Source organism: Panthera leo, chromosome B1 (genome assembly GCF_018350215.1).
Source record: "Panthera leo isolate Ple1 chromosome B1, P.leo_Ple1_pat1.1, whole genome shotgun sequence".
Classification (NCBI taxonomy): domain Eukaryota; kingdom Metazoa; phylum Chordata; class Mammalia; order Carnivora; family Felidae; genus Panthera; species Panthera leo.
Genome location: NC_056682.1, coordinates 160,916,691 through 160,928,484, shown reverse-complemented (window position 1 = coordinate 160,928,484; position 11,794 = coordinate 160,916,691). Strand labels below are relative to the sequence as shown.

Below are 11,794 nucleotides of genomic sequence, written 5' to 3'. Positions count from 1 at the left end.
TTATATATATCTCAAGCTGGAAAAATATATACACACACTTATATGTGCTAATTTTGTAAATATATATATTTAAGACTGTGTAAGATAAAGTCGAACACAAACCATAAAATGTTAATAGTAAGTTAGGATGTAGTATATCTTTGTTTTTCTGTATCTTTCAGTTTTTCTACATAAACATTTCATAATCAGAAAAAAAGAATTTATAAAATACAAAAGAAATATTGTGTTCTTGTTGAGTCAGACTTGATTTGGGCTTTTGAATCAGACTTGAATGAATTCTCAGCTAGATACTAGCTGGTGATCTTAGCCAAATTATTTTATACCCGTGATCTTTAATTTTCTCATTAAAAAAGTAGACATAATCACATTTACTTCTCATGATCTTTTCAAGGATTAAATGAGTTTATATATATGAATATATATGTATATATAGTATATGGCATATTAGAATCTCAATACATATTGGTTACACTTTTAGGAAGACATACAATGGTCATTGTAAAAGCTTTGATAGTTGAGGAGAGAGACAGTTAAAGCGAACTTACGCATGTGTTGGGAGGGAGAAGAGAAGGGGAGAGAGACGGAGAGCTAGAGAGAAGGAGACAGAGGGGAGAGAGGTTGGGAAGAGAAAGAGAAAGAGAAAATGAAAGAAGGAGGGAGATTGACATTGTTGCAGAGATATTTCTGTGAATGGTGGATTATGGATGCTTTTCTTAGCCAAGATTCAGGTCACTGTAAAACAGTTTTAGTCAGAAGTTGAGAGACAGAACTGGGATATAGGGAAAAAAAACACTGGTTTCTTTTCTGAACACAGAAGCTTAAAGAAAAACCTTCTTTAAAGAAATGTTTATTTATTTATTTTGAGAGGGAAGAGAGAGCGTGCGCACCCACAAGTAGCAGAGGGCAGAGAGAGAGGGAGAGAAAGAATGCCAAGCAGGCTTGGCAGGGCTCGAACTGGCAAACTGTGAGATCATGACCTGAGCCGAAATAAAGAGTCAGACGCTTAAACAGTCAGCCACCCAGGCACCCTAAAAAAACCCTTCTTTTATATCATTATTTTTTTAATGTTTATTTATTTTTGAGACAGAGAGAGACAGAGCACGAGCAGGGGAGGGGCAGAGAGAGAGGGAGACACAGATTCTGAAACAGACTCCAGGCTCTGAGCTGTCGGCACAGAGCCCAACACACGAGCCCACAAATGGTGAGATCAGACCTGATCTGCGGTTCCCTTAGAGCCCCACGTGGCAGCAAACTCCTCGACATAGCACAGAATTGCAGTAGAAACATTTTGGGAAGTAAAGGAGGAGGAGGAGAGAAGAGAAGAAACAAATACCAAGGAGACGAAGTGAAAAAAGGACTTAGCTCTCACAGTGGGTCTTCAGAGAAGAGGGATCCTCCACACTGCTGCTGGGCAGGTCACCAGGGAATCTCCAATAGGCAACAGAACCCCCTCGCAAGCCACCAGAGAGGTGAGACACCAAGCACTTGGGCAAAGAGTTCCTCAAACATCCCTTGCTCTTCTCACCTCCGAGTACCACTGCATAACATGTATCTCCACACCAGAAGCATTTTCCAAATGCTCCTTCTCTCGTCTCTTCCTCACCTTCCCACCCCTGCTTTATATCCCACTAAACACACAGGGGCACGTGCACGCATGGGCACACGTGTCAGCCCCTTTGGTCGACTCCTTATTCACACCTTTATCTCTGAGCATGGACGTTCCTATCTCTGGCCTCCCCAGAGGGTAGGCTGTGGCTCCTAGAATCTTACATAAAAGCTGTGTGGCACTGCCTGTGTGCTGGTCTGTCTCATGTAGTGAACCGTGGTGAGCAATTTGAGGACAGAGGTGCTGTCTCGTGGCCATCGTTCCTAGGCATCGGCACACAAATGTGGCTGGGCTCTTCTTATCGTCACTCTTCGGCACCACCCCCAGCAGAGCTCCTTGAGTGTAGGACCCAACTTCAGGCACACAAGACAAAGTGATCTCAAGAATGCTGGAGTGAGAAGCGAAGAGGCACTACAGGTGACAGAGACCTGTTCACAATGGGGGATGATGGACCTGGGCTGCAGCAACAGACAGGACCAGGGCTGCAAAACAATGGCATAATCTCAACTTCTCTCACCTTCTGAAGGTCTTCCCCTTTATTTGATATTTCTTGCGATATTGCATAGTGTTTGCCAAAGACTGGGCAGAGGTGAGTGGAGGGAATCAGTCTACCAGCTTCCAGGTGGACTTGTCATTCTTACTCTCCATAAAAACTTAAACCTAAATATGTAGTCTCTCTCTTCTTGGCAATCAGTTAGCAACCTATTCTTGGTAAAACCTCAGACATGATGTCCTTGTTAGTAAGGAAATCAGAATGACATGCCTTACTTTACTTATTGAGCACTTACTCTAAGCCATGCCCCATGCTAGGTGCTTTATATACATTTCACTTAGTCCTCACAAGAAACCTTTGAGGTGAACACTATTGTCCAGTTTTGCCCATGAAGAAGTTATTGAAGGTTGAGTCATTTGCCCAAGGCCATATCTTTAAAAAGTGTTAGAGTGAGGATTTGATACATGTCTTTCTGTCCTGTCCAAACTGTATTCCCAAGCATTATGGATATAAAGTTCTCATTAGCGATCATTCAGCAAAAGTTTAGGGAGGAAAGACCCCAATATCAAATTCTATGTTCAACTATAATGGTAAGTGACTTATCTAAAAGACCAGGGATTGGGTTAGACTACTGATAAGTATGCAGCCTTTAAGAGACTTAGGCTGTAGTGGTAGCAATCAGACCTCAAAAGCGTGTTGGAAGTTGACCCCAATTAACACCACTGGGCATACTCGGTTTAGCTGTAATATCATGTAACTTCTACAACATCCTTAAAACTCCAGGTTCTGTTTTCCAGGGTCATTGATGACAGTTTTGTTTTCAGAACAAACAGCTAGAGTGGGATAAGGATTCCCAGTGGGTATTTAGTCTCTAGCAATGTCTATGACCCACACTTTAAGCCCTAGAAATAAACACAGTCCACTTGCCAAAAGGTCTGTCCATCATGTTGGTTCAGACAAAGATAAACCCAATTAGGTATAATGAAGAAAGTGAAGAAAATTGCTGAGTAGAGGAAAACTCCACACCATTAAAAAGACAGCAAGACAAATCTACTTTTCTAAGGGTTTAAGAATGCCAGGGTAACTGGATTAACTCTGACATCCGTGCTCAGATTTGAACCTTTGGTGGAAGAAAAGCTTATAGCTTAATTTTGCAAGACCCAGCATGGAAACTTTGTTGGCCAGTAGGGAGATAGGGTATGGGAAAATTGGATTAGAACTCCTGATAGAAGGGCTTGAACAATCAAGAGGAAAGTGCAATTATAAGCAGTTGTACTAGACAAGTCTTTCCTCTGTGTGATGTTTCAATTCCAGAAAAGATCACAAGTGGATAACCAAACCATTACTGATTTGTTCCATCTAGCAAGTGGCTAAACTTGAACTGCAACAGCTTTTGTACTGGTAGCTGTAAAGAATAAATCTTTTTCGGGGTGCCTGGGTGGCTCAATTGGTTGAGCATCCGACTTCGGCTCAGGTCATGATCTCACGGTCTGTGGGTTCGAGCCCCGCATCAGGCTCTGTGCTGACAGCTCAGAGCCTGGAGCCTGCTTTGGATTCTGTGTCTCCCTCTCCCTCTGCCCCTCCCCCACTCATGCTCTGTCTCTCTCTCTCTCTCTGTCAAAAATAAATAAACATTAAGCAAATTTTTTAAAAAAAGAATAAATCTTTTTCAAAGGCAGTAGTTTGAAGTTATTATTTCCCTCCCTTTTTTAGAGAAAAATTATCAGCCAGCTCCTAAAAGACTGCTCCATCTTTACTTGCCATTGATGTTCCTACCTCTATCTTACCACCCATTTCAATCAGCAACCACTTTCCCTTTTCCCACCCCAAAGTTCTACATGAGCTGCTCTCAGTGGTGATGCCCCTCACAATGTTCTCATAATCCCTATCATTTAACTCACTGCAATATATTATGATTATTTATATGTCTTCCCATATGAGAACGTAAGCTTTTTGTCTTATTCATTTTTGTATGTCAGTATCTAGCACAGTGTCGCGCCCAAGGAAAATTTCTCAGGAAGGGCTTACTGAATGAATTCACAAATGGGTGGCTGGATGTATTGATAAATGAGTAAATTCTTGACTTACAGGATCCCCTGAAGGCCTGCTCTAAGAAGATATTCCTGGATGATCTTTCAGAACGTTCCAGCTCCTTCTGTGTCCTTCTGATGAGTTACTTAACATCATTGAGATTTAGTTTTCCTATTTATAAATGAAAGCAGTGCTACCCACTTCATTAGGTTTTTGAAGCTCCAAATAAGTAACTGATGCTGGGTGCTTATCCACGAACCAGACACTGTTCCCTATCATTCTCTCTATATTTAGTCTGTCTTCTATGGCACAAGTTGTCCAGGGTTGCACTGGGACAGTAGCAACCTTGCTATAATAAGGTACAATGATAACTTGGCCCCAAAAGCTAAGGTATTTGTGTCTGATGTGTTCAGAAGATTTTTTATTGAGGCAGGAGGAGAACTTGATCAATTCCTCAATTTAGCTTACTTTGTAATAGAAACTTTGTGAATTAGAGTATTTAAGAATACTGCCCAAACTTCCACTTCCCACAATATTAGGGAATAAATATCATGAAGAATCCCCCTGGTTTACAGTGCCTAAAAATGCTGGATAAAAAATGTAAAATGCTTAAATGAGCTGTTAGGAAAAATAATGGAAATCATCGAATCTAAAAATACAAGAAAGCACAAGTTTTCAGAGGTAACCACTGGAAGCAATGGGACCCTGAAGACATTTACTTATTCCTGGTAGCCTATAGTCTTTATTTTAATATAAACCAAGCAGGAGTAAAGATGCAATCCCTAGGCTCTCAACAGGGTGAAGAGAGGAAAAAAAAATCCCTAAATAGGCCAGGACCCAGAAGGTGACATTTTTAATGCAAGGGTAAACCAAAAGAAGAAAGTCTTTCCCACAAAGGAAAATAGTAAAGAAATATTTTCGTCTCAATCTTGATTCTGAGTAGAGTCTAAAATTCCTATTCACAAATGGTTCTCATGAGGGTTTAGAATGAGAATCTAGAATTCACTCTACATATGTGGTCCCCAAATACCTAACTTAAAATTTAATTTAAAGTAATTCAAGATTACTAATGCTTTCCCAGGTATACACACATACCTTAAACTGAAGCCTCAAGTATTTTCCTCAGGTAATTATAAATGCATTGAAATATAAAAATATAAAACACAAGAGGAAACAAGTCATTTAAATGAGAATAAGTAGAAATAACAAACAACAGGATATAGCTACAAAAAATGACTGATGTTGGAATTATCAATTAAGAAATATAAAATAAATAAGTTTGATACACTTATTTTTTAAAAAGAATATTTGAAGTATAACAAGGTATGAAAACTATGAAATATGATCAGATAGCTTTGATAAAAGAACCAAATAGAACTTCCACATGAAAAAAAGCGCACATAATGAATGAAATGAAAAACTCAGTAGACAAATATAGCATTAGATACAATGGAAGAAAGAATTAATGAACTGGAAGAAAGAATTGGAGAGTTACTCAATAAGCAGAAGAGGGAAAGCAAAATTGAAAAAAAATTAACTGGAAGTTAAACCATGGAGAGGGGAGGGTAACAGTGGACATCTGAACACTGCTGTTGCCCATGGCTCTGGTGTTTCACTGAGAAGCTCCTGGTCAGAGGTGCCATTGGGCAGTCATTATAATTTGAAAAGAACAGATTGTGAAATACACAGGCCACTACACAAGTTGTTTTAGATGTTTACAAAACATGAATAACATGTTTGGAAATGGACTCACTTGCCTCTGAAGGCTCTAGGTTCTTGACATATACAGCTGGGTTCTGACTGATTGATCTTGGAAACTTAAATTAAAATAAGATGAATAATGGAATATTTTATTCTCTACAACATACGGATTTAAAGGGCATCCAAAAGAGACTTAAATTAGATCTGGAACTTCAAATGAAAACATGGGTGTTTATTTCAATACCTATACCTCCAGAAAGTAGACCACATCTTTGCCAAAAAATTCTTTAAAGATTTGCCAAGAGCCTTAGACATTCTTGTTGATATAATTAAAAAAAAAAAGTACATTCAGAGAAACAGAGATTGAACGTAAGTATGGAAGGACGTGAAAGCAAATTTATAAGAACTTGTTTTTTTATTATCTACATGTCACGACTTATCAAAATACTGCACTTGGATGGGCAATTTGGGGACCAATGGAAAATATCAAACCTAAAAATCATAAAGACTTAGTGAACTATGTAACCACATATTATAAAGGGCCAAGAATAGTCCTTGCTGTAACTGGAGGATTTTCCTATGATGAACAGCTTGAGTTAGCAAAGTTTCATTTTGGTGACTTTTTGTCTACACACAAAGGAGAAATACAAAGTCTGCCTACTTGCAAATTCATAGGAAGTAAGAATTGAATGAGGAATAATAAGATTGGCTTTGGCACATCTTGCAAGAGCTGTTTCTGAAGCTGTTGGTTGGGCACATCCAGATACAATCTCTTTCATAGTTGTAAATACGCTGATTGGCAACTAAGAATTGCCATTGCAGAGAAGGAATAAATTTATCTGGCCAGCCAGCCAAGTTCATCTGTCATGGCAAATTCTGCCATAGCTTCCAGTCTTTCCATACTTCCTACACAGATATAGGATTGTGGGGCATCTATGTGAGTTGTGAATCAGCCATTGTTACAGACATGTTATGTATTGTTCAAAAAGAATTAGATGTGACTGTGTACACATATCGCTGAAAGTAAAATTGTACAAGCCAAAATTATTCTAAAAACAAACATGTTGTTGCAAATCTAATGTTCAAGTCCAATTTGTAAAGATATTGGTAGGTAAATGTTATGCTATAATGGAAGAATTCCCATCCCTGAGCTTGAAGTTGGACCCAATGCAAAGGTATACCAAAAGAAAATCTGGACTCAATGCTGCAGATACTGAGAAAGTTCAAGAAGTGTGCACCAAATACATTTAGGGTAAGAGCTCAACTATTGCTGCCGTTGGTTCCATTGTGCAAGATTTTAACTGGATTTGCAGTAACATATGCTGGTTTGTGATTAAAATGCTCTTAATCAAAAATATTTGAATACATTTACTTATAAGACTAACATAAATCTGAAATTTTTAGGCTATTAAACTTTAAAGAAAAAAATTAAAATGGACATGTATATTCAAGAAAGAAGACATGGAGACTATAATTAAGATATCTAACATTATTGAATCACAGTACAAGAAATAAATAATAGAGAAAATGTAGAAGAAGGCAGCACTCAAAGAGATGTTGACTAAGAATTTTTATGAATTTACAAAAGACAGAAAACCTCAGGTGAATCAATGAATCCCATGAAAAATGAATAAAAAGAAATAAAAGTTTCTTATATTTCTTATATAAAAATAAACTTATATTTACATTGTAATGATACTACAGAGCATCAAAGGAAGGAAGGAAGGAAGGAAGGAAGGAAGGAAGGAAGGAAGGAAGGAAGAAAGGAAGGAAAGAAGGAAGGGAGGAAGGAAGGGAGGAAGGAAAGAAGGGAAGGAAAGGGAAGGGAAAGGAAAGAAAGGCAAGGAAAGGAAAGAGAAGAGAGAGAGATGGAGGAAAAGGAAGGAAAAAGAATAAAAGAAAATGAAAAAGAAAGAAAAAGAAAGAAAATCTTAAAAGCAGCTGGCAAAGGAACAAGTTAGATTGACATCTGATTTCCAAACAGGTACAATGAAAAATCTGAACATAATGGAATTTTTTAAGCAGAAAGGAAATAACCATCAAGAATGATATTACCATAGAAATTGTCCATCAATAACAAGAATAAAATCAAGACATTTTCAGAAAATAAAAATTGAAAGACCTTTTCAAAAGGAATTTCTAGGAGATGTACACAAGATAGAATAATGAGCCCCAGGAAAGTCTGAGATGCAAGAAGAAATGCTGAGACAAGAAAAATGTTAAATAAGTGGGTAAATCTAAAACAACATTGTAATTTGAGAGGTTAATGACTAGAAGAAGTAAAGTATTGGATAATTATAGTAAATACTCTTAAGTTGGGAAAGGTTAATCCAAATTAAAGCATTTTAGGTTGTTTATATCATTTGAGAAAGGAATAGATGAATGAATGAAATTTAGACTTGCTAAATTAAAATCCATTCTATAATTTCTAGGGAATCATTTAAAAATAAAAATAGAGATATAATTTCCAATTATTTAAGGGAAAATTAAATGAGGGAAAAAAACTAAATCCAAAATAACATGATAAAAAAGAAAGGACATATAAACAGGTAAAGAGAAAACACAATATAAGTGGCAAAATAAATTCAAATATACCAGTAATCACAATAAAGGTAAATGCATAAATTCTTTAATTAAAAGTCAAAGACTGTCAGACTGGATAAAGAAACAAATCCACCTATATGCTATTTACAAGACACCCAACTAAAAGTTAGGGACTCAGGGGCACCTGGGTGGCTCAGTCAGTTAAGCATCCGACTCTTGACTTTGGCCCAGGTCATGATCTCATGGTTTGTGAGATCAAGCTCTGCATCAGAGCCTGCTTGGGATCTTCTCTCTCTGTCCCTCCCCTACTTGCATGCACTTTCTCTCTCAAAATAAATAGATAAACATTTTTTAAAAATAAAAATTAGGGACACAAAAAGGTTCAAAGTAAAAGAATGAAAGAACATTATCATGAAAATATTAAATAAAAGCTAAGTCAACATCAGATAAAATCAACGTTGAGGCACAAAACAATATTAAAGACAAAGAGTTACTACATAATTTTTTTAAAAGTTAAATTTATTAGCAAGGTGTAGTAACTATAAAATTAACAAAACTATCAGCCCAATGAGAGATTTTAATATATCTTTCTCTGTAAGTGGGAGACCAGATAAACAAAAGAACCAGTAAAAATATCAACTTGAGCAATGTCATTAACAGTCCTCATCTAATGGACATCTATAGAACAATACATATAAATTTTGGAAAATTTACATTATTTTCAAATATACACAGAATACATATGAAAATTGGCCATGTGGAAGAGCATAAAATAAATCTCAATAAATTTCAAGGAATCAGAATTTATATAAAACAGTTATCTGAATAAAATATAATTATGTCACAAACTAAGAACACAAACCTCTTTTGGTTTTGAAATTTAAAAACATTCTCCTAAATAACTTTAGTCAAAAACACTATAAGGAAAAATGTTAAATACTTATAATGAAAAGATAATGAAACTCGTGTGAGATAGTCACAGCAAAACTTAGAGGGAAATTTAGAAACTTAAATGCTTTTCTAAAATAGAAAGACTGAAAAGTTAACTAGCTAAGCACATAACCTAGGAACATGGTAATAGAAAAACATAAAATATGTAAAGTGGAAAGCAAGAAGTAGTAACTGTACAAGCTTAAGTTAATTAAATAAAAAAGAGAATATTATCAAAGCAAAAGTTGACTCTTTCAAAACACTAACGAATCAACAAACTTCTGACTAAACTGAGAAGAGAAAAAAAAAGACTTAATTAACGATGTTTAAAATAACTAAGTGAATGTAATTACTAATGCAGAATAGATTGGCAGGTTAACAGTGAATATCAATAACAAGTAAATTTGAAAGCATAGATAACAAGAACAAATTTAAAGGAAAAAAAGAAAATAACTCCAGAAGATATAGATAACTTAAGTAATCCTGCATTTATTAAAGAAATAAAATCAATAATTTTAAATCTCTTCACAAAGTAAAAATTAGTCCTTGAGCATTTTACTTGAGCATTCTACAAACATTCAAAGAACAGATAATGGCCATCTTGCACAGACTCAGAGAACAAGAAAGAAAGAAAAACTACTCACATAATTTCATGAAACTATTATAATCTGATACCAAAACCAGAAAAAGATGGTGTAAGACTATCTTTGTATAAGATAGTATAAGGAAATAAATCTTAGAAATTAAAAGTAAGAGAGCAGAAATAAAAAATTAATGAAACATCTGAAAATAAAATTGAGAAAAATATTTCAAAAGACACAAAGTTATAAAATATGAGAGAGACGATAAGAAAAGATTTGAAAACCAAAGAGAATTAAAAGGGTAAGAAATAGAAAATCAAAAGAGTACGTTCAATATCCCACAAATAGAAGTTCCAAAAGAGAAAATAGAGGGAAATCAATTAGGAAATAAATAAAATAAGAAAGTTTCTAGAACTAAAGAAAGAAGTTTCCAGATTGAAAAAGCCCATTGAGTATCCATTATGATAAATGAAGACCACACCACATCACATTATTGCCAAATGTCAAAATACCAAGTTATGCTCACTGCTGTATCTCTAGTGACTAGAACAAGTGCCTGTGCTGTTTGTGTACTGTGCCAATTACATACAGGGAATCAGGAACTATGATGATATAGGACTTCTCAACATAGATCCAGCTGCTGTGATTCTTTTGTTGTTGTTGTTGTTGTTTTGCTTTTGCAGTGTGATGGTTTAAAGAGAGAAACAAACAAAAAAATAGTATGTGGCCTTATCTCTGGATGAAAAAAGGGACTTTCTATCAACTTCTTACCATGTCTATAAAGGTGACCCTCTGCTTCTTCCAAGCTAGTATGTATTCTAGTATGCTTTTTCCCATTCTATGAACATTGGGAAATAGAAAAGAAGGCAGAGATTCACCAATCCATTCAACTAAAACCTATTCACTGTTTCTAGTTCCAGGACAAAATGGAGTAGACGCACGTCTCCCTATTGTTCCCACTAAATAGAGAGTTAAAACCACTGAACATTATATGTAAAAGAAATATAAGAAGACTTGAACTTTAGAGAAAAGGCAGACTGTCTAAGGACCTCATGACCCAAGGAATGACACAGGGGTAAATTTCCAGGGTTTTCTTTTTCCTGTTTATGGTGGGTGGTGGAGAAGCTGACAACCAGGAAGTGCCAGTGGGCACCGACAAAAAATGTCCTCCCCAAAGTCTATTCTCTCTACAAAGGAGCAGGAAAGGGACAACCTAACAAGATAGTAAATGTTTAGACAATAACTACTGCACTCTAGGGAAACACCTTGGAAAAAACTGTGGTCCCACCACCATTATCAAAGGCCAAGTGGAACAATATCAAGGTGCCCCTTCGGCTCCCAGCCAACTTGGAGGCCCGGTAAGGAGTCTGATCTCCTACCTTTACCCAGCAGTAATGAGATACCATGCTTCTCGGTGTCCACAGAGGTCAAGAGGAAAACCTGGTCTTCTTCCCACCAGATAGCAGTGGGACAGTGTCCACTTTCCTCTACCAGCGCTGTATCAGAGGCAGCCTGCTAAAAGAGAAGATTTAAATAATATTGCATCTGATAACATAATATTCAAAATATCCAAGATAAAATTTAAAAAATAACTACTTAGTATACTAAAAACCAGGGAGGGAAAAAAGCAGGGAAATCACAACTTGAATGAGAAAATACAAACAGCAGATGCCAACACAGAAATTACATAGATGTTGACATTATCTGACAAAGATTTTAGAGCAGTTATCACAAAAATGCTTCAAAAAGCAATTACAAACGTACCTGAAAAAATGAAAAATATGAAGTTGCAGTAAAGAAATAAAAAGTATAAAGAAGAATCAAATAGAAATTTAGAACTAAAGAAAATAATAATCTATATTTAAAAACTCATTGGATGGGGCGCCTGGGTGGCTCAGTTAGTTGAGT

General features: G+C 36.2%; 1 pseudogene; it reads left to right on the top strand.

The window, feature by feature from the left end:
• The first annotated feature begins 1,654 nt into the window (after positions 1–1,654).
• LOC122218512 overlaps positions 1,655–11,794 on the top strand; it is a 50,032-nt pseudogene continuing 39,892 nt past the window's right edge.